The sequence below is a fragment of the Dasypus novemcinctus genome, chromosome 28 (genome assembly GCF_030445035.2).
Source record: "Dasypus novemcinctus isolate mDasNov1 chromosome 28, mDasNov1.1.hap2, whole genome shotgun sequence".
NCBI classification, from domain to species: Eukaryota; Metazoa; Chordata; class Mammalia; order Cingulata; family Dasypodidae; genus Dasypus; species Dasypus novemcinctus.
This window is the reverse complement of record NC_080700.1, coordinates 43,306,580-43,326,375: the sequence shown is the minus strand read 5'-3', so window position 1 is coordinate 43,326,375 and position 19,796 is coordinate 43,306,580. Positions and strand designations below refer to the sequence as shown.

Sequence of the window (19,796 nt, the reverse complement as noted above, 5' to 3'; positions counted from 1 at the left end):
AGAATTTTCACAAACGGCCACATACCATATGACCAGTGTTCAAATCAAGAGTCCTAGCGTGACCACCACTCCAGAAGCACCCCCATTCTCCCTGCTCGTCCTTACCCCAAAGCGGCAGCCCCTGACCTGACTTCTGACAGTGTGATTCAGTGTTACCGGTTTTGTACATGTGTGTATGCACACACGTACTCTTCTGTGTCCAACTCCTTGTACTTACTATATGGTAGTTATAGATACATACCTATTTTTAGTTAGATATTTTATTCTCATTGATGAAGAATATGCTGTTGTATGAATGTATCACAGTTTAGTTGGTGGTGGTGGGTGGTTTCTGTCCTGGAGCAATAAATGTGCTCTTTGGAACATTCCAGTACATGCCTCTTGTGGGACCCGTGCATGTATTTCCTTTGGTTAAATGCCTAGGAATGAAATTCCTGGGCCCTTGGTTATGCATATATTCATCTTTAGCAGATCATGTCAAGGGTTTAGCAAAGCAATTGTATGTACTGATTTATACTCCTGCACGTGGTGTGAGAGAACCCCTACAGCTTCTCAGTGTCACCAACACTTAGTGTTTACAGGTTTTTCCGCTACCGCTCTGAGGGGTATATGGTGGTACTGTGGTTTTGCTAATGATAAATAAAGTTGGGCACATTTTCAAGTGTTGATTGGCCATTTGGATAATTCTTTTTTCTAAATTGGCTGTTCAAGGCTTTTGATCATTTTCTTGAATTGTGTATCTTTGCATTATTTTTTATAGAAGATATTTTAAAATATAGTCTAGATACAAGGCTCTTGCTGAATACAGGTATTATGAAAATCTTCCCCTCTTTCAAAGTTGCTTTTTCCCATTCTGTGGGTACAACTGCTTCTCAATTTTTAATATAGTTCGTCAATTTTTCTTTTATGGCTAGTGCACTTTAAAGTATTTGCCTGCACTAAGTTGTGAAGATAATCTCCTGTGTTTTCCTCTAAGAACATTATTGCTTTACCTTTTACCTCCAGATCTGCAAATAGCTAAAAATGGCCTTGCAGGTGTTGTGAGGTAGGAGCCAAGGCACGTTTTTTTCCTTGTCATTACCCAGTTGACACAGAAATGACCATCCTTCCCTCACCAGGACAGCTCACCTTCGTCATGAGTCAGCTGTGTGTGTGTGCTTTCTTAAACACAGTAGAAGGAGCTCCAGGCGAGAACCAAACACCACTACTCTCACGTCTCACCACGCCCTTCTCCTTCCCACCAAAGGAGCTGCCATACTGGATTTTGTGTTTGTCAGTCCCTCAGCTCTTTAAAAAATGTGTTTTATCCCCAATATAATCCCAATATATCCCATATTTAAATGTAAAAAAAAGTCCTCGACCATTTTCATCTGTGATCCCCACTCACATGCCAATACAAATGCCATCTAGCTTGAGTCTCCTAAATCCCCTCCAAGAATCTTCTTTGCAGGGCTTGGAACCCAACCATGACAGGGCTCTTGGCTTCTGAAATCCTAGGAATCTGTAAGAAACTCTTAAGTGCATCAAGGGCCCAGAAAATAGGAAGCCATTGTCAAGTGTGGATAACCACGGCCAAGCAGAATCGGTCAGGCCCCGCTCCTCACTCATTACTGCGCCGAGGTCTCCCAGATGACGCATGGGGGAGCGCTGTGGTTGCCCCCTGTACGGGCGGGGAAGACTAACGTCAGCATTTCCCAAAACGTCAGGAGAGAGTTGCCTGACGCGCCCTTAGCCGCTGGCTGCCAACTTGGATTTTAGAGGTTTTATCAACAGCTGAAAGGCCCTTAGTTCCATTCAAAGTCTTAAGTTTTTCAGATTCCAATTTTTTGAAATGGTTTATCTCCTTCAGATCACACACAAAAAATCTTACCTCCTCTATTTAGGAAAAACATTTTTTAAGTAAATGGCAAATAAGTTGGGGGGGGGCAAGTGACTTGTAGCTCGGTGGTTGAGCGCCTGCTTCCCATGTACGAGGTCCTGGGTTCAAGCCCCAGTACCTCCTAAAAAAAAAAGAGTAAATGGCAAGTAATAGCTACCTATATCACCTTCAGAGCAAACGGCACAAAGAACTACACAAATAGTCATATCTGTCATTCCTACTACCCTTCACTTCTTATGTAGTACTTACTAAAACCTATTCCTAGCAAAGTCACATATAAGGGAAGTGTGTTTATATGGCACTCCTTTTTGTTTGTTTTGTTTTTCTATCTTTTTATATGGCATTCCTTTTATAAATTATAAAATAATTTTACCAGATCCAGGGATTACAGTATTATAATCCCTTCAGTATATTCATGTACAACGTGCTAGTCATTCTTTACCGATGCTCATGTACGTTCTCAGCTAGAGAGCAGCACACATTTCTTCTGCTGGTGGTGGGTCAGATTCCACGTTCCCACCCACCTCCCTCTGCCGCTTCCCTCTTCCTGTTTCTGAAGGGTGGACCACAGGGAAAATCAAACTGTTTGGTCAATGTTCAGGATTTCCTCAGCAGTTTAGCTGCCCTGCTTCAAATGACTTTTTGTGTATTGTATGTCTATGTCTTCACAGGAGAACTACTTCATCCAAGATCGTTCTTCAGTCTATGCATCAAGAAGATTTTACCCACAACATTTTGAATCATCAGCTCATTTTCTGGATGGGGAAAGAAAGGATGAACAAAAATGTGGAAATCTATATTGTGGTTGATTTATCTATTCAATTTATAGATTATTCATTAAAACCCCTGTTTTTAACATTGCCATTTTCACTTGTGAGTCAGAAAAAACATAAAGCATCACTTAGTCCTTCCAAAATAAAAACTCAACACCAGAAGATTATACTTAGCAAGAGCATTCAGTAAGGAAAGGCTTAGGATAGTGTGGGCCCAGCAGATGAACTTTGCTAGTGGGATGCTGGCGAGCGGTTGACTGCGTGCTTGAAAAGGCACTTAGATGCACAGCAGTAACTCCCTTGGTCTTTATACTTGCCATGTATTTAGTCAGCAGCTATTTATATAGCACCTGCTATGTACCAGGCCTTGTTTTCATGACTGGGCACGCAATAGCGAGCAAACCCAGATGAGGCCGCCACTCTGAGGTCTGCACCTCCTGGTGCATCCTGACCATTATGAAAATCCCCTGAAAGCACTTTTCTCACCAACACGGGTCTTTTCAGTGAATACACTGCGATTCAGCCGGCCTGGGGCAGGGCCTGAAGGTAGTGGGCTGTGCGGCTGGAGCTGGAAGTGTCTTCTGGGTTCTTTCGTAAACTTTGGTTTCTTATTCTCATGTGACCCAGAATTGTTCCCAAGGTGCCTGAAAGGTGGAAACTGGACTCAGGGAATTAGGTGCCGCTACCAGATTCCAGCCACGCCTGGCAGTCTCTCACCCCCCAGAGAACAGGCTGGAGTTGTCCAGGCCAAATACCTGCTGCTCAGGGGAAAGTGGCTTCAGCTATCCCGTCCACCTTCTCTAGCCCTGTGCTACATAAATTGTTCAGTTAGAAGACAGGACCAGAGGCCATGCCCATTGGGGGAAATGCCAAAAATGTGTCTAATTTATGAGGAAAGTAGGTATCACCAACTTACATCTTATTTACTTTGGTAAACATTAAAAAATAATTGTATGCAATTATTTGAAATCAACAGTCTGTCCTTTTTAATCTTAATTTCAAGAATATAGTCATGAGTTTATTTTCAGGTAATAATGGCCAAAGCAAATAATTCTATGTTAAAATTGTATTCTACTATAAAAACCACTGAAGTAGTAAAGCTTCAAGTTTAAATAAGAGAGTTATGTGTTTTAACTGATCAACTGTATCATTCCTACAATGCTTGTTATGTCCAATAACTTGCTTTGGTTGAAAGTGAAATTTTAATAAAAGGTAGCTTACGAACGTCTGAGTTGGTACTACAGCATAAATTGTAATGTAAATGGTGGAAAAGTCTCAAAGCATGTGGAGAAGTTTGGTATTATTTATGAATTCTGAAAATAGATATTGGATTATGTCTGTAAATTGTTTTGTTCCTCTGAGCTTATTCGATTATATTGGACTCAGAGGTTTCACTTTTACTTGATTAAATAATGATTAAGGCTTTGATTGGGCCACATCAGTAGGGTATCAGAAAACGACAAGACACAGGAGTTGGTTGGAGTTTTGATCCTGGAACCTGGAAAGTAAACACACGGAGAAGCAGATACATAAGGGGAGAAGTCTCCATTAGACATGGCAGAGGCCCTGGGAAGGGAGACAAGCCGTTCACCTGATAGTTAACAGCTGGCCTTGTGGAGAGAGGATAGCAGCTGAGCAAGCCCGGGAAGAGAGGAACCCAGGAAGCCTGAACCCTGGCAGACGTCAGCAGCCATCTTGCCCCCACACATGGCAACAGACTTTGGGAAGGAAAATAACTTACGCTTTATGGCCTGGTATCTGTAAGCTTCTACCCCAAATAAATACCCTTTAAAAACACCAGATTTCTGTAATTTTTGCATCAGGACCCCTTTGGCTGACAAATACAGCATGTATAGGACCATCTGACCAATTCTGACATTAGGCTTGTTGATCTAAAATTTCATACCCAGGGAGCAGATATGGCCGAGCAGTTGGGTGCCCACCTCCCATATAGGAGGTCCCAGGTTCTGTGCCCGGTGCTTCCTAAAGAAGGTGAGCAGACACAGTGAGCAGGCAAACACAGCAAGCAGACAACGAGCAGACACAGTGAGCAAACAACAAGCAGACAGACGAGGGAACCGTCTCAGGGTGGGGGGGAATAGAAAAAAATACAAAATTTCACACCCATGCTTTTTATAAATTATTGCATAAGTATCAAGACACAGTACCGAATATAGTATTTTAAAGATAGAATCTCTATTCTCTAAGCTTCCAAAGTTTAGCAGCAATACATATTTGCTTTAAATTGCTGCTGCGAGAAGAAAAAGGAGGCTGTAGGAGAGGTCGGTGTCCACCTGTGCCTCTGTGGCAGGTCTGGAATTTGCCAGGGACCCCAGGGATCCTCCACCGGTTCATTCCCTCACTCCGTCAGCAGACGAGTACTCGGCTGCTAGGGCACAGGCGAGCAAGGCGGGCAGGGCTCCCGCCTCAGCGGAGCGAAGACGAGTCACAGGTGAAGGTGGACCCCAGCCTCCAGCCACTGTCCTGCTGCAGAGAACGAGACGTGCTCGGGGTGAGCCCGAGCCGAGAGGGGGGCTTAGCGGGTCTGCAGCCTTGGGAGTCCACCAAACAGCTGCAGCATCACCTAATTTGGTAGTCGTAAGGTATGTCCACCTGGAGGCAAAAAAAAAGGATTTTCAGTAAAATTCAGGTCCTAGGGCTTAACATCTAAAACTTGCATCTAAAAACAGCATCGGCCTAGGAAGGAGGACTCCTTCTTGGAGGCACGGCATTGTTTGGTCTCTAAGTAAGCCCGGGAGCATGTTTGTGGTGTTGAGAAATACTGTGGGTGCTGATTGCATCACCCCAAACCTGGCTGCCCCCTGGAACGCGGCGTGGGGGGTATTAGATTTCATCCGTTCAGTTGGTTTACAGGTTAAAGGATCCACGGAAGACGCGCTGTAAGCCACCTGCTAAGAAGCCCTGCCCGGGAGGAGGCCCTCGCGGGCACATTCACTCCTCCAGGCCCGGAGGCTCACGTCGGGTCCATGAGGCAGTGCTGGGAGCACACCTGTCACTACCTGCCGGAGAGCATCGCCACCCTGACCCTGCCCAGAGCCTCCGCGGTGCCAGCCGAGGCCTTCGCCGGGCCACCCCCAGCTACTCCAGGCGGCTAACAAAAGAACCCCACGAGTCACCTCCCCTTATACAGGCAAGTGGGCACAGACAGCTACGGTTTAAATCCCCGGGGCCAGAGCTCTGGAATTATGTGCTAAGGATCTAAAAAATACTCAGTTCCCTTCAGGTGTAAATTTAAAGACGGTAGAATCAATTTTGCTGATTATCCAGAAGAAAGTCTAATCCACACCTCCGTTTCGTAGTTTTTTTAATTTGTTTAACTGTACCAGAAACAATAAGATACAGGTGGAACGTTTGGGTTCTTATTTGTTTCTATATAAAAATAGAGTTGACAGATTTGGGTAAAAAACAAAAAAATAGTTTGCCTTACATTGTCAACTGAAAACAGTGGTAAACTGTGCCAAAACGGTAACTGAGGTTGTCAGTCCCTTCTTCCAGCTTGCGCTCTGAGCCCTCAGCCCTTCTCTTCACCTGTGATGTACGTTCCTGGGAAGTGATGCCAGGACAGTGCCGGAGGACTCTGGGGGATTCCCAACTATAAATGGAAAACATCGCCAACTGTAATAGATGCAGGAAAATTTTAAAAGGAACGTGGACATACCAGGACCACAATCTCCATTACGTGATTGGACACTATGACAAGTTATTAATATTTTAAACCAGGATTTTCCTGGAAAATCCAACACAGAGCTTTCCTACACATACAACTTCAACTTTTATGCTTTTTATACTGAAGGAAACCAGCTGCCCCCCAAAAATTTTTTGAGTATTTTTTTCACTCCTGGCTTACAACAAATTTAATAACATAAAAGTTCTAGAAGAAGAAAATAGTTTTATCTTATAATGAAGTCATTATGGGTTTTCTAGAGAAAGGTGAAAGAACAATCCACACTTGTGGCATGCAGACAAACTATTTTTCAACTAGATTTACCAACTAGATGGCATTAAGCAAATAAAATGAGCTTGCTACCCCTCAAAACTTGAATTTTAAGTTTCTGAAGCTTAGTTTTCTTCCTATTCATACATATTTGTGCCAACTTTTTTCATTGCTTTTGTATGCACTCTTATGCTTCTAATTGCATTTGTTCTATAAGGTGAACTCTCCTTGGATTCCCATGTAGCCTAATTTGCTCTGTATGAGCAATTGAGGTAAGACCTAATAACCATCAAAATGGTTACAAAGGTCCTCCTTCTGGCAAAGCTGAGTTGCTTTAGACCAATGATCCTACCAAGAACAATGGGAAAACCTGAACAAAATGTCAGCATTGCTTTGAAAATATCTACCTAAGATGAATTTGCAGGACCAAGACATGAAGGAGACAGAGAGCCAAAAGAAGTGAGTCCAATGTTTGAAGCCAGCTTTCCCTCCAGACAATTGTCCCTTCAAAGGCAAAGCGGTGGCTGACAGGTTAAGATCTGGAGGGAGTAAGAATTGAACTGCTGGGTCCACCTAGGAGTAAAATCCCCTGTAAACACCCCACGTTCTTGGTGGTACCCCTAAGTGCTAAAGCCTCAGAAGAGTGAACCTAAAATAGACCAACCCTGAGAAAGACTGAAGCTGAGCTATGCATCATCTCAAACTGACTGACAGCAGGTGATCTGTCTCTTGCTTAGCTGTCTGCCAAAAGCAAACATACGTCTTCTCTGGAGGAAGTAACATCATGCAGAGCCTCAAATTATCACTAAAATGTTTATACACAATGTCTGGCACTCATTCAAAAATAATCATGGCATAAGAGACATCTGGCATATTCCACTTTAACTGTGTGATCAGATTAAAACAGCACCAATAATGGGACTATTTGATATCATGTGCCTCCTGATGAAATGCACTACGAAGGACACAATGTCACTTGTACAGCATTCCTGCCAAATAGACACAACCTGGTTCTAATCAGGAGGAAAACTCAAACCCAGAATGAGAAACTTTCTATAAAACAACAGATCTGCACTCTTCAAAATTGTCAATGTCACAGAAGAACAAAGACTGAGGAAATGTTTCAAATTAAAGAAAACTAAAGAGAGATGACAGTTAAATGCAAGATATGATCCTGAATGGTTCTGGGGTAGGGGAAAAAATAGATGGCAACAAAGGAGATTGGAAAAATTGGTGAAATTTTAACATAGACTATACTGTAAAGTATTGTATCAGTATTAAGTTTCCTGATTTTATAATTTTGCTGTAGTTACATAGTATGTTATAGTAATACTTCAGTTATGCTGAAGTATTTAGAGGTGAAAGGTCATGATGTTAGTAACATTCCCAAATCTAATAATATGGATGTCTCGAAAGCAATACTAACAACTCTGTGGAGAGAGAGAAGTGATAAATTGTTAGTAGGCAGTAAAATTAGGTGAAGGGATTATGGGCATTCACTGTGTTATTCTTAAAACGTAAAGGCATACTTTAAAATATTCAACATAAAAGTTAAAATTATATAAGCTGACTGAATGAAACAGCACACTTTTAAGAGATCCATAAATCAAAGAATAAATCACAAGGATTTTAGAAAATACCTTGAACTAAAATGAAAGCAGCATAGCAAAATGTGTAGGCTATACCTAAACCTTTTAAGAACATTTATAACCTTAACAGCTTGTAATAGAAACAAAAGGTCTTAAATCAGTCATCTAAGTATATACCTTGAGAAGAAAAGCAGCAGCAAAATAAACTCAAAATAGAATAAAGGAAATAAAAGTCAGAGCAGAAATTAATGAAAAAGGAAAGCGAAAACCATAAAGAAAAATCAATGGAACGAAAGTGTTGGGTCTTTGAAAAGAAATTATATTGATAAATCTTTAGCTAGACTGATCAAGAAAAAAAGACATAACAGCAGAAGAAAAAAGAGGGGACATCACCACAGATAATACAGACATTAGAAGGATAATAAAAGAATATTAAATATTAAAGGACCAGGGAATAATATTAACAGTTTTATGTCAACAAATTTAACAAACTATATAGAATGAAAAAAGTCCTTGAAAAAAATTACCAAAATTTAAAAAGAAATTTTAAAAAATGAATAGACCTATTTAAAATACAGCATTTGAAATTTAAAACCTTCCCACAAAGAAAAGTCCAGGATCAGGTGATTTTTTTTTTTTTTACATATTCATACATATTTACTGAAACTGATGTACAGATATTGAAACAATAGCTTTCAAACAAGGTAACTTTTGGGTTTACATTATGGTTTATATTTTAGACTATACAATTTTCTAAATTTTTAGTTATGTTTTACATTATGATTTACATTTTAGCCTATCAGCCCCTATACATTTTTGGTGTAATTTAAGATGTCTTATATCCATCCTTGTGTACTCTTGTGGAACACTTCTATTGCCCACACAGTTACACTGATTCCATCTATTCAATACCTCCTTCCCCTCCCCTCAGGGCCCACAGTGACAGTCAATCTTCATTGCTTGAAGGGCCCTGTTCAGAGATACTTGCAACAGTGTTGAGGGCTTGACATGCCCAACTGCCCTAATGCCCTGGGAGCCACCATTTCTCTCAAGAGATACAATTCCCTCTATTTGAGGGCATCAGTCCTCCCCAGGGTGTGGGTATACCTTCACTCTCATTATATGGGTCTCTATCCAATGATATAACCCACGATGGCAAAATGAGCATTCACACACTCCCTAGGAGCCTGTCCTGCATCAGATTATCTCCTTTAAGCATTCCTTATTATATTTTTGAAAAAGTTTTCTCAGCATTATACTCTCAACCAAATACCTGACAATCTCCTATATTCGTATGTTCCCCCACCCTCCCCCCAATTTCTTGGGCCATATTACCTCCCTAGCCCCCCTCAAGCCCGCAAAGCCCCACCCAGAGGTAACCCTATGCCCCCATTTTATCCCTTCCTTGTACAAATACTTACCTCCAGCTTATCATAGATTTCACCCATGTAGGTGTCAGCTTACATCCTTCCTCCACCCCCCAATTTCCTTTAAGCCTATCATCCAGTCTCTAGCTCTCTGAGGCAGCTTGGTTTACTTATTTCATATCATTGAGTTCATGTAGTATTTGTCCTTCAATGCCTGGGTTGCTTCACTCAACATAAGGTTCTCAAGATTCATCCGTGTTATCACGTGTGCTTGTAGTGTATTCGTTCTTAAAGCTGAGTAGTATTCCATTGTATGTATATACCACATTTTATTGATCCACTTATCTGTTGACGGGCATTTGGGTTGATTCCAACTTTTGGCAATAGTGAACAATGCTGCTGTGAACATTGGTGTGCATATATCGGTTTGTGTCCTTGTTTTCAGTTCTACTGGGTATATACCCAGCAGTGGAATTGCTGGGTCATATGGCAAATTGATAGCTAGTTTTTTGAGAAACCACCAAACTGTCCTCCAGAATGTCTGGGTCCTTCTGCATTCTCACCAGCAATGGATGAGTGTTCCCATTCCTCCACATCCTCTCCAGCACCTATAGTCTTCTGTTTTTTTCATAGCTGCCAATCTTATGGAGTAAGATAGTATCTCATTGTAGTTTTGATTTGCATTTCCCTAATAGCTAGAGATTTGGAGCATTTTTTCATGTGCTTTTTAGCCATTTGTATTTCTTCTTTGGAGAAGTGTCTGTTTAAATCTTTTTCCCATTTTTTAAATGAGTTGTTTGTCTTTTTATTTTCAAGGTATAGGAGTTCTTTATATATGCAGGTTATAATTCTCCTATCAGATATATGGTTACCAAATATTTTCTCCCATTGTGAAGGCTCTCTTTTCACTTTCTTAACAAACTCCTTTGAGGTGCAGAAGGCTTTAATTTTGAGGAAGTCCCATTTATCTATTTGTTCTTTTACTGCTCGTGCTTTTGGTGTGAAGTTCATGAAGCCATTTGCTATTACAAGGTCATGTATTTGCTTCCCTACACTGCTTTCGAAAGTCTTTATGGTCTTGGCTCTTATATTTAGGTCTTTGATCCATCTTGAGTTGATTTTTGTATAAGGTGTGAGTTGGTAATCCTCTTTCATTCTTTTACATATGGATATCCAGTTCTCCAGGCACCATTTGTTGAATAGGCCATTCTGTCCCAGTTGAGAGGGTTTGGTGGCTTTATCGAATATTATATGACTATATTTATGAGGATCTATATCAGAACTCTCAAATAGGTTCCATTGGTCAGTTTGTCTCTCCTTGTGCCATGCTGTTTTCACTACTGTAGCTTTGTAGTATGTTTTGAAGTCAGGTAGTGTGATTCCTCCAATTTCGTTTTTCTCTCTCAATATGTCTTTGACTATTTGGGGCCTCTTTCCTTTCCAAATAAATTTCATAGTTAGTTTTTCTAGTTCCTTAAAGAAAGCTGTGTTGATTTTTATTGGGATTGCATTGAATGTGTAGATCATCTTAATAATATTTAGTCTTCCTATCCATGAACAGGGAATATTCTTCCATTTATTTAGGTCTTCTTTTATTTCCTTGAACAGTGTTGTGTAGTTCTCTGTGTATAAGTTTTTTACATCTTTAGTTATATTTATTCCTAGGTATTTGATTTTTTTATTTACTATTGTAAATGGTATTTGTTTCTTGATTTCTTCCTGAGCTGGCTCATTATTGGTGTACAGAAATGCTACTGATTTTTGCACATTGATCTTATAACCTGAGACTTTATTAAACTCATTTATGAGTTCTAGAAGCTTTTTTGTAGACCTTTCAGGGTTTTCTATGTATAGGGTCATGTCATCTGCAAATAATGAAATTTTGACTTCTTTCTTTCCAATTTCAATGCCTTTTATATCTGGTTCTTGCCTCAGTGCTCAAGCAAGTACTTTTAAGACAATGTTAAATAGAAGAGGTGATAGTGGGCATCATTGTCTTGTTCCTGATCTTAGAGGGAAAGATTTTAGGATTTCACCATTGTAAACGATGTTGGCTATGGGTTTTTCATGTTCTCTTTATCATGTTCAGAAAATTTCCTTGTATTCCAATCTTTTGCAGAGTTCTTATCAAGAAAGGGTGCTGTATTTTGTCAAATACTTTTTCTGCATCTATAGATATAATCATGTGATTTTTTTCCTTTATTCTGTTTATATAGTGTATTACATTGATTGATTTTCTTATGTTGAACCATCCTTGCATACCCAGAATGAATCCCACTTGGTCATGGTGTATAATTCATTTAATGTGTTGTTGAATACGGTTAGCAAGTATTTCGTTGAGGATGTTTGCATCTAGGTTCATTAGAGAAATTGGTCTGTAATTTTCCTTTCTTGTGGTGTCTTTGTTTGGCTTTGGTACTAGGGTAATGTTGGCATCATAGAATGAGTTAGGTAATGTTCCTTCTGTTTTGATTTTTTGGAAGAGTTTCAGCAGGATTGGCATTAGTTCTTTCCAGAATGTTTTGTAGAATTCACCTGTGAAGCCGTCTGGCCCTGGGCTCTTCTTATTTGGGAGGTTTTTAATGACTGATTCTATCTCTTTACTTGTGATTGGTTTGTTGAGATTGTCAATTTTCTTTCATCAATATAGGCTGCTTATGTGTTTCTAGGAATTTGTCCATTTCCTCTGAATTGTCATTTTTGTTGGAATATAGTTTTTCAAAGTATCCTCTTATGATAGTTTTTATTTCTGTGGGGTCAGTGGTGATATCTTCTTTCTCATTTCTTATTTTGTGTATTTGCATCTTCTCTCTTTTTTCCTTTGTTAGTCTAGCTAAGGGTTTGTCAATTTTATTGATCTTCTCAAAGAACCAGCTCTTGGTTTTGTTTATCTTTTCAAGTGCTTTCTTATTTTCTATTTCATTTAGTCCTGCTCTTACCTTTATTATTTCTTTCTTTCTTCTTTCTGTGGGGTTACTTTGTTGTTTTTTACTAATTCCTCCAAATGTGCATTTAGTTCTTCAATTTTTGCAGATCAGGTGATTTTAATTGTGAACTCTTTCAAACATTTAAGGAAGAAATAAAGCAATTTTATACAAACTCTTTCATAAAATAAAGGAAAAAGGAAGTCTTCTAAAGCCATTTTATGGTGCCAATATTAGCCTGAGATCAAGATGTCACAATGAAAGAAACTGATAATCAATACCCTTCATGGATAGAGATGCAAAAATCAAATCCAGCAATATATAAAAAAAGATAAAATATCATGACCAAGCAAGATATAAAAAAAATCAATATAATGCGCCATCATAATAGAATAAGAAGACTCATATATAATCACCTCAATAGGTGCGACAAAAGCATTTGAAAAAAGTCAACAAATTCATGATTTTTAAAAATTCTTGAAAACTAGAAATAGAATGGAAATTCCCCAACCTAATAAAAGATATCTCAAAAAAAAAACACCAAAATTAACATACTTTTAATAATTTGCTTTCTATCTAAAATTTAAAAATACAATACAAGGATACCCACTCTCACCACTTCTGTTCAATGCTATACCAGAAGTTCTAGCCAATGCAATGAGGCAAGAAAATAGCTTTTTTAAAATGTATTACTAGGGGAATAGATGTAGCTCAGTGGTTGAGTAATTGCTCTTCCCAGGTATGAGGTCCTGGGTTCAATCCCCAGTATCTCTAAAAAAACAAAAAACAAAAACAAAAAAAAACTGTTGCTAGGAAGGAATGTGAAAAGATGACTTTTGGCCAAAAGAAAATGAGACCAGTTGGAAACTCAGATCTCAAGGAGAAATGAAGAGCATTATAAATGATAAATAATGAATAACAGGTAAGTAGAAAGACTATGCCTTCATTTTTTTCATAATTCACTTAAAAGATTGTTTAAAGTAGAAATAACACAAAGATTGGGTTTGCAAAATAAAAGATACAATAAAAATTGTTTAAAGGACAGGAATGGGGGCAGGTAAATGAAATTATACTCTTGCAAAATTATGGAGTTTATGAAGTGGCAAGTGTGAAACGTGAAGTATGAAATGCGAAAAAGTACAATATTGGCTCTAACTAGTTTCTGATAATCTAAGTAAGCACATTATCATTACTAGATCAACCACTAATGGCAATTTTTTAAAATTTATTTTTATTGTCTTTTTTTTAAAGATGCACAGATCACACAAAATGTTACATTAAAAATTTTAAGAAGTTCCCATATACCCCATTCCCCACACCACCCCCACTCCTCCCACATCAACCAACCTCTTTCATCAGGGTGGCACATTAATTATATTTGATGAATACATTTTTGGAGCACTGCTATACTGCATGGATTATAGTTTATATTGTAGTTTATACTCTCCTCCAGTCCATTCAGTGGGTTATGGCAGGATATATAATGTTCAGCATCTGTCCCTGCAATATCATTTAGGACAACTCCAAGTCCCCAAAATGCCCCCATATCACACCTCTTCTTCCCTCTCCCTGCCCTCAGCAACTCCTGTGGCTACTGTCTCCACATCAATGATACAGTTTCTTCCATTGCTAGAGTCACAATGGTTCTATAGTAGAATACCAGTAAGTCCACTCTAATCCATATTTTATTCCTCCATCCCGTGGACCCTGGGATGGCAATGTCCACTCCACCTCTAAATCAAGAGGCGGCTTAGATCCCACATGGCTCATGGATGTGATTTTCCTGCTTGCAGTTATAGACACTCTTGGTTCCCTGGTGTGGTGGTTGACCATCCTCACCTCCCTGTTAGCTGACCTGGGTAAGTCCAAGGAACCAGAGAGTAGGTGTTACAACTCTGCTGAGGCTCAGGGCCCAGCTGACACATGGACAATCCAGAGATTCAATTCTCCTGAGCATACACCAACTCCAGCACCATCCACAGGTTCAGTAAAAGTGACAGAGGGAGCATGTGCAGAGAGATCACATCTGAGTCCAGCTCCATCACACTCAGGACCACAAATTCCAAATTAGAGCCCATTGGTAAGGCACTGAACTCCAGAGCCATCTGCCATGACCATAGAACCTGGATGTCTCCCTAGCCCTCAGGAGTACTGCTACCTGGGGTTGTACATACTTTGGCTATCTTTGGGATCCTGGTGAGATGTGTGTAAGTGTGACCCCTCTGATAAGCCCCTGACTAATTTTGAAGTCTCTTAGCCATATAAACTCATTTGTATTTACCGTTTCCCCCTTTTATTCAAGGTGTTTTTCTAGTTGCATCACCAGTCGGAGATTGGTAGTAATCCCTCAGTGCCAAGGAAGCTCATCCCCAGGAGTCATGTCCCACGCTGGGGGGAAGGTAATGCATTTACATGCTGAGTTTGGCTTAGAGAGTGGCCACATTTGAGCAGCATGGAGGCTCTCAGGAGGTAACTCTTAGGCACCCTTAAGTTCTAGGCCTAGTTGAAATTTCAAGCACACAGGCTCATAAGTATAGTCATCAGTATCAAGGGTCCATCATTGGGCCATCCTTCACTGGTCTTTGCCCCTGTACTTCACTGGTCTTGGACAAACTAATAACAATTTTTATTTATCTTTGTGATAAAGAAAAGATATCAATAAAGGAGAAAAAATATGCACAAAAAACTTCAATGAGCTCAAAAGACAGGACAATGGAAAACTACTGGCAAGCATAGGAATAATTACATTAAATGTAAATGGACTAACCCCACTTAAAATTCAGGGATTATCAGACTATATTAAAAAAATAAAGAAGAAACGAGCCTATCAAGATCCATAAAGGGATGAAGGTTCTGGGATTTTACCCTACTTGAAAAACTTGCCACAGTTTCGTAGGTGCTGGCAGAAGACACAAGACTCTTGGATCAAAAGCAAAGGACATCCACAAAGAAGAGGTGGCATTGGATTGGGAAAAGTGGACATGGTGGAAGATGGGTGTGGGGAAAGGCAGGAAGAGATGAGAGGTGGAGGTGTCTTTGGGACATGGAGCTGCCCTGGATGGTGCCTCAGAGGTAATCACCGGACAGTGTAAATCCTCACAGGGCCCACTGGATGGAATGGAGGAGAGTATGGGCCATGATGTGGACCATTGACTATGAGGTGCAGAGGTGCCCAAAGATGTACTTACCAAATCCGATGGATATGTCATGATGATGGGAACGAGTGTTGTTGGGGGGGGAGAGGGAGGGGGGGGTGGGGATGAATGGGACCTCACATATATATTTTTAATGTAATATTATTACAAAGTCAATAATAAAATAAAAATAAAAAAAAAAAGCAAAGGACAGTTTATTACAGAAATAGCAGTAGCCCAAATATCATCATCTTATTGCACCAGTTCCATGCTTGGAACAAAACAGGAGTTAGTGCCTCTGCTTTCAAGATATAAAGAAATGTTTGTCTCCCAAGAAACCCATTTGTTTTCTAACTAGCAAAGATAAATTTAAGTATAAAAACATAGATAAGTTGAAAGTAAAAGTATACCGTGCAGATAAGCATGAGAAATCTGGCATAGCTATACTAATCTCAAAGTCCAATCAAGAAAAAAGTGTTCTGCTTGTCAGTCAGAGATGTCAACCCACTCCATTACGGTGTTGGAGTTGCCAGCAAAAGCACAAGTCACAGAGGCTCCAGCGGAACTAGCAGGCTTCCGTTCTGCCCTATCTGCGGCCCACGCAGGGAGGTGTTTTGTGCACAGCACCCTCTCGTGTTTGTGTGCCGCAGTGGAGGAGCCCCGCCCCGCCTTGAGACAGAGGTGCCACAGGGGTGTGAGCTGGGTGCTATACAATATGCCCACCAGACTCAGACTGTTCCCAGGGAGCATTCCCATACACTCCGGACAGTAGGGGCAGGAATGGCCTGTCCCCCAACCCACTAGAGGCCTGGGTTTTATCCCCCAGGTCAACACACCTGGGCCTGAGGAGGGCCCCAGGGAAATGGGGCAGGCCATGCAAGGACTGCCCCTCCCAAACTGCTTTATTCTTCAACTCAACCTGGAAACACCCCAAACGTTATCAGCACATGACTGAGCAAACCATGTGGTACCTTCCTTCAATGGCATACTAATCAATAAAAAAGATCAAAATACTAAGACACGCAATATGGACGAATTCCATTACTCTAAGCCAAAGAGGCCAGACAAGAGAGCACATACCGCATCATGCCACTTAGATGAATTTTTACATCAGGCAAACTGATGGTGCTGGAAATGAGATCAACAGCCCCTGGGGGGAGGAGAATATGGGTGGGATGGAAAGTAATAAAGGGGAAGTGGATTTGGCTCAACTGATAGAGCGTCCACGTGGGAGGTCCTGGGTTCAAACCCAGGGCCTCCTGGCCTGTGTGGTGAGCTGGCCCACGTGCAGTGCCGATGTGCGCAAGGAGTGCCGTGCCAGGCAGGGGTGCCCCCTGCATAGGTGAGCCCCATGTGCAAGGAGTTAGCCCCATGAAGGAGAGCCACCCCACATGAGAAAAGCACAGCCTGCTCTGGAGTGGCACCACACACACAGAGAGATGACGCAGCAAGATGACGCAATAAAAAGAGACACAGATTCCTGCTGCTGTTAATGAGAATCCTAGTGGACACAAAAGAACACACAGCGAACGAACACAGAGAGCAGACGATGGGGGGTAGGGGAGAGAAATAAATAAAAAATAAATCTTTAAAAAAAAAGAAAAGTAGTAAAGGAGCACGAGGAGCGTTTGTGGGAGATAGAAATGTTCTATATATTGACTGGAATGGGTTACACAGATGCATTGATCAAAAAACATCGATCTGTACATTTGGACATGCATTTAAATTATAGCTCATTAAAATTTATTTTTAAAATTAGGATTTATTTTTGGGAGAGTGCACACATTTTCTCACCTTATTCTTTGATCCACAGAAATAATTAAATACCATAATGACTCTTCTTGATTACATAAAATGAAGTATAATCTGGCCATCCATGTGGGCCTTTGGACAAAATGACTTATAGGTGAAATCCTGCCCTGAAAAATGGATAATAATGTTTACCATTTAAACCACTTAGATGAAGTTAGATCAGTCTGATTTGCGGCAAGTTTCTAAATCAGAGCAAGAAAGATATTATTTATAATAATGATAAAAATATTCGTGTAACTTAGAGAAATGTAAACTTGACTCATTTCTTTAGGATGTGACTAAAAATCAAGTGTTTTAGAATTCCTCAGGGAAAGCGATTCAAGAAAACTAAATCCCCTTCCATCCTGGGGCAGTCCTGTAGGGCATTCCCTTGCCCCCACAGTGTAATCACAGTGTTCCCCAGACAAGCAGGCTCAGTTTTTATGGTAAATTCGTCCTAGATTAGAATCTCTAGTGCAACCACATTTTTTTTAAAAATCTCATTCCAAATGAACCACGTGAGTAGACCTTTATTAAATCTGTAAACAAAGCAGCGTTCTAAATTTTAGAAAGTTTTAAGGGAAAATGAAACTTGGGGAAGATGGTTGATGCTTAAGAACATGAGCCAGATGACACAGATCTTTACAAAGCATCTCGCAGTGAAAGCAATAGGAACTGTGGCAAAATCCTAAATCTGAAGGGACAAACAGTGAAAGGTATGAAGACTTCATAATAGTTCTGCATTTTACTACTCACTCATTTATTCATAATTATTTACCAAACTCTTCCATGTACCAGACACTGTCTAGAAGTTCAGAGTACCTCAGTGAATAGAATCCTGCCCTCGAGAAACTTTCATTCCCTGGAAGACAGGCAGGCAATCAACATAACGCATGAATTACATAACACATTAAAGGAGAGAAGGGCTGGGGGGAATCGAGCAGGCAAGGGGGATTAGAGAAAGTGGGGGGCAGTTTGCATTAAGTAGAGTGGCCAGGCAGACCTCACGGAGGAGAGAGTTGAACAAGACTTGGAAATGAGCCAAGCAGATAGCTGGAAACAGCACGGTCCACTCACAGAAAACTGCTATAGCCAAGTGGCCAAGGCAGGCTCCGCCTGGCTTTTCAAGGTCGGTGGGACAGGAATGGGGAGAGGGCTGGTGGGAGAGGAGCAGGCCTACCCGTATTGAGCCTGGAGGGTTGTCTTAAGGACCCCCCCCCCAAAGCGTTCTTCAGAAAGGAACAGTTATTGCAAGATTTGAGCCGAGGAAGGACGTGATATGACCATCATTTTCAGTCTCCGTGCTGACAAGGGTAGAGGGCAAGGGGCGGGAGCAGAGCCGGGTGGGAGGCTACCGCAGTCACCCAGGCAGAGAAGGTGGTGGCCTGAGCAGGTGCGAGCCCTGTCTGGAGCCACTTGCTGGCCCGTGGGCAGGTTCTGGATAACTTCTGAACAGAGGACAACCCGGATTTCCTGACAGGTTGAGTGTGGGTGTCAAAGCAAAGAGGCACCAAGGAGGACTGCAGGGTTTTGGCCTAAGCAGCTGCAAGCATGAGGCTGACGTCCGCGAGACGGAGGAGGCTGGAGTGGAGGGTTTTGGTGAAAGAACGGGCCCTCGGTTCTGGAGCTGTTGCGTTTGAGATATGCAGACATCCAGGCAGGGACCTGGAGCAGGCAGCCGGGAACGACGCCTGGGCTGCTGGCACGGTTTGGGAGGTCGTCAGTAGAGAGAGGGTGTTCAAAGCCCCAAGACTGGACGTGAACGCCGAGGGAGCGAGTGCAAATCGACAAGAGGAGAGAGCTAAGGATGGAACCCTGGGGTGTTCCAACAGGAAGAGATCAGGGGAAGGGAAGAAGGCAGCAAAGGAGATGAGGTGCACCGACGAGGCAGGAGGGGACAGTGGCCCAGGGGGGGAAAGTCATGGAAGTCCCTTCAAGAGGACCTGCTGAGGTGGGAAAGGGGGACTGACATTCCCTCGGGAGCCCACTTCCCTGGGTCAAGTGCTCATGAGAGGGCCAGTAAGGCGAGCGCCGAGAACCGACCACTGGATCTACAAACACCAAGATGGCTGACGACCTTGACAAGGGTCCTCAATGACGCAGTGGATGCCGAAGCCCACACAGAGCGGGCCTAGGAAAGATGGAGGGTGGGCCTTAGCGACCCAAGCTTCAGGTCCTCTGTTAAGGAGCGTGCCTGCAGGCTGCTCCTGGCCTCCTTCCGACCTGCTCTCCGGGCACCACTGAGCCTTCAGGTGGCCGGAGCCCAGGGCCAGTGTCCAGAGAGATGGGACGCTCATCTTTTCCTGAGGGTCTCAGACGGCCTCGTGGACTTATGACCCTAACCCAAATCATGGAGAGGCAGTGCGGCAGAGTTAGGCTCCGCA

At 41.6% G+C, this 19,796-nt stretch overlaps 1 protein-coding gene across 1 annotated transcript in view; it reads left to right on the top strand.

Moving 5' to 3' along the window:
• RSPH3 (radial spoke head 3) overlaps positions 1-4,449 on the top strand; it is a 57,784-nt gene extending 53,335 nt beyond the window's left edge. The window contains exon 9 of the mRNA XM_004461154.4: positions 2,551-4,449. The gene's annotated coding sequence lies outside the window, so the exon portion shown is untranslated. The remainder of the gene's footprint in view (positions 1-2,550) is intronic.
• Positions 4,450-19,796: the final 15,347 nt, after the last annotated feature.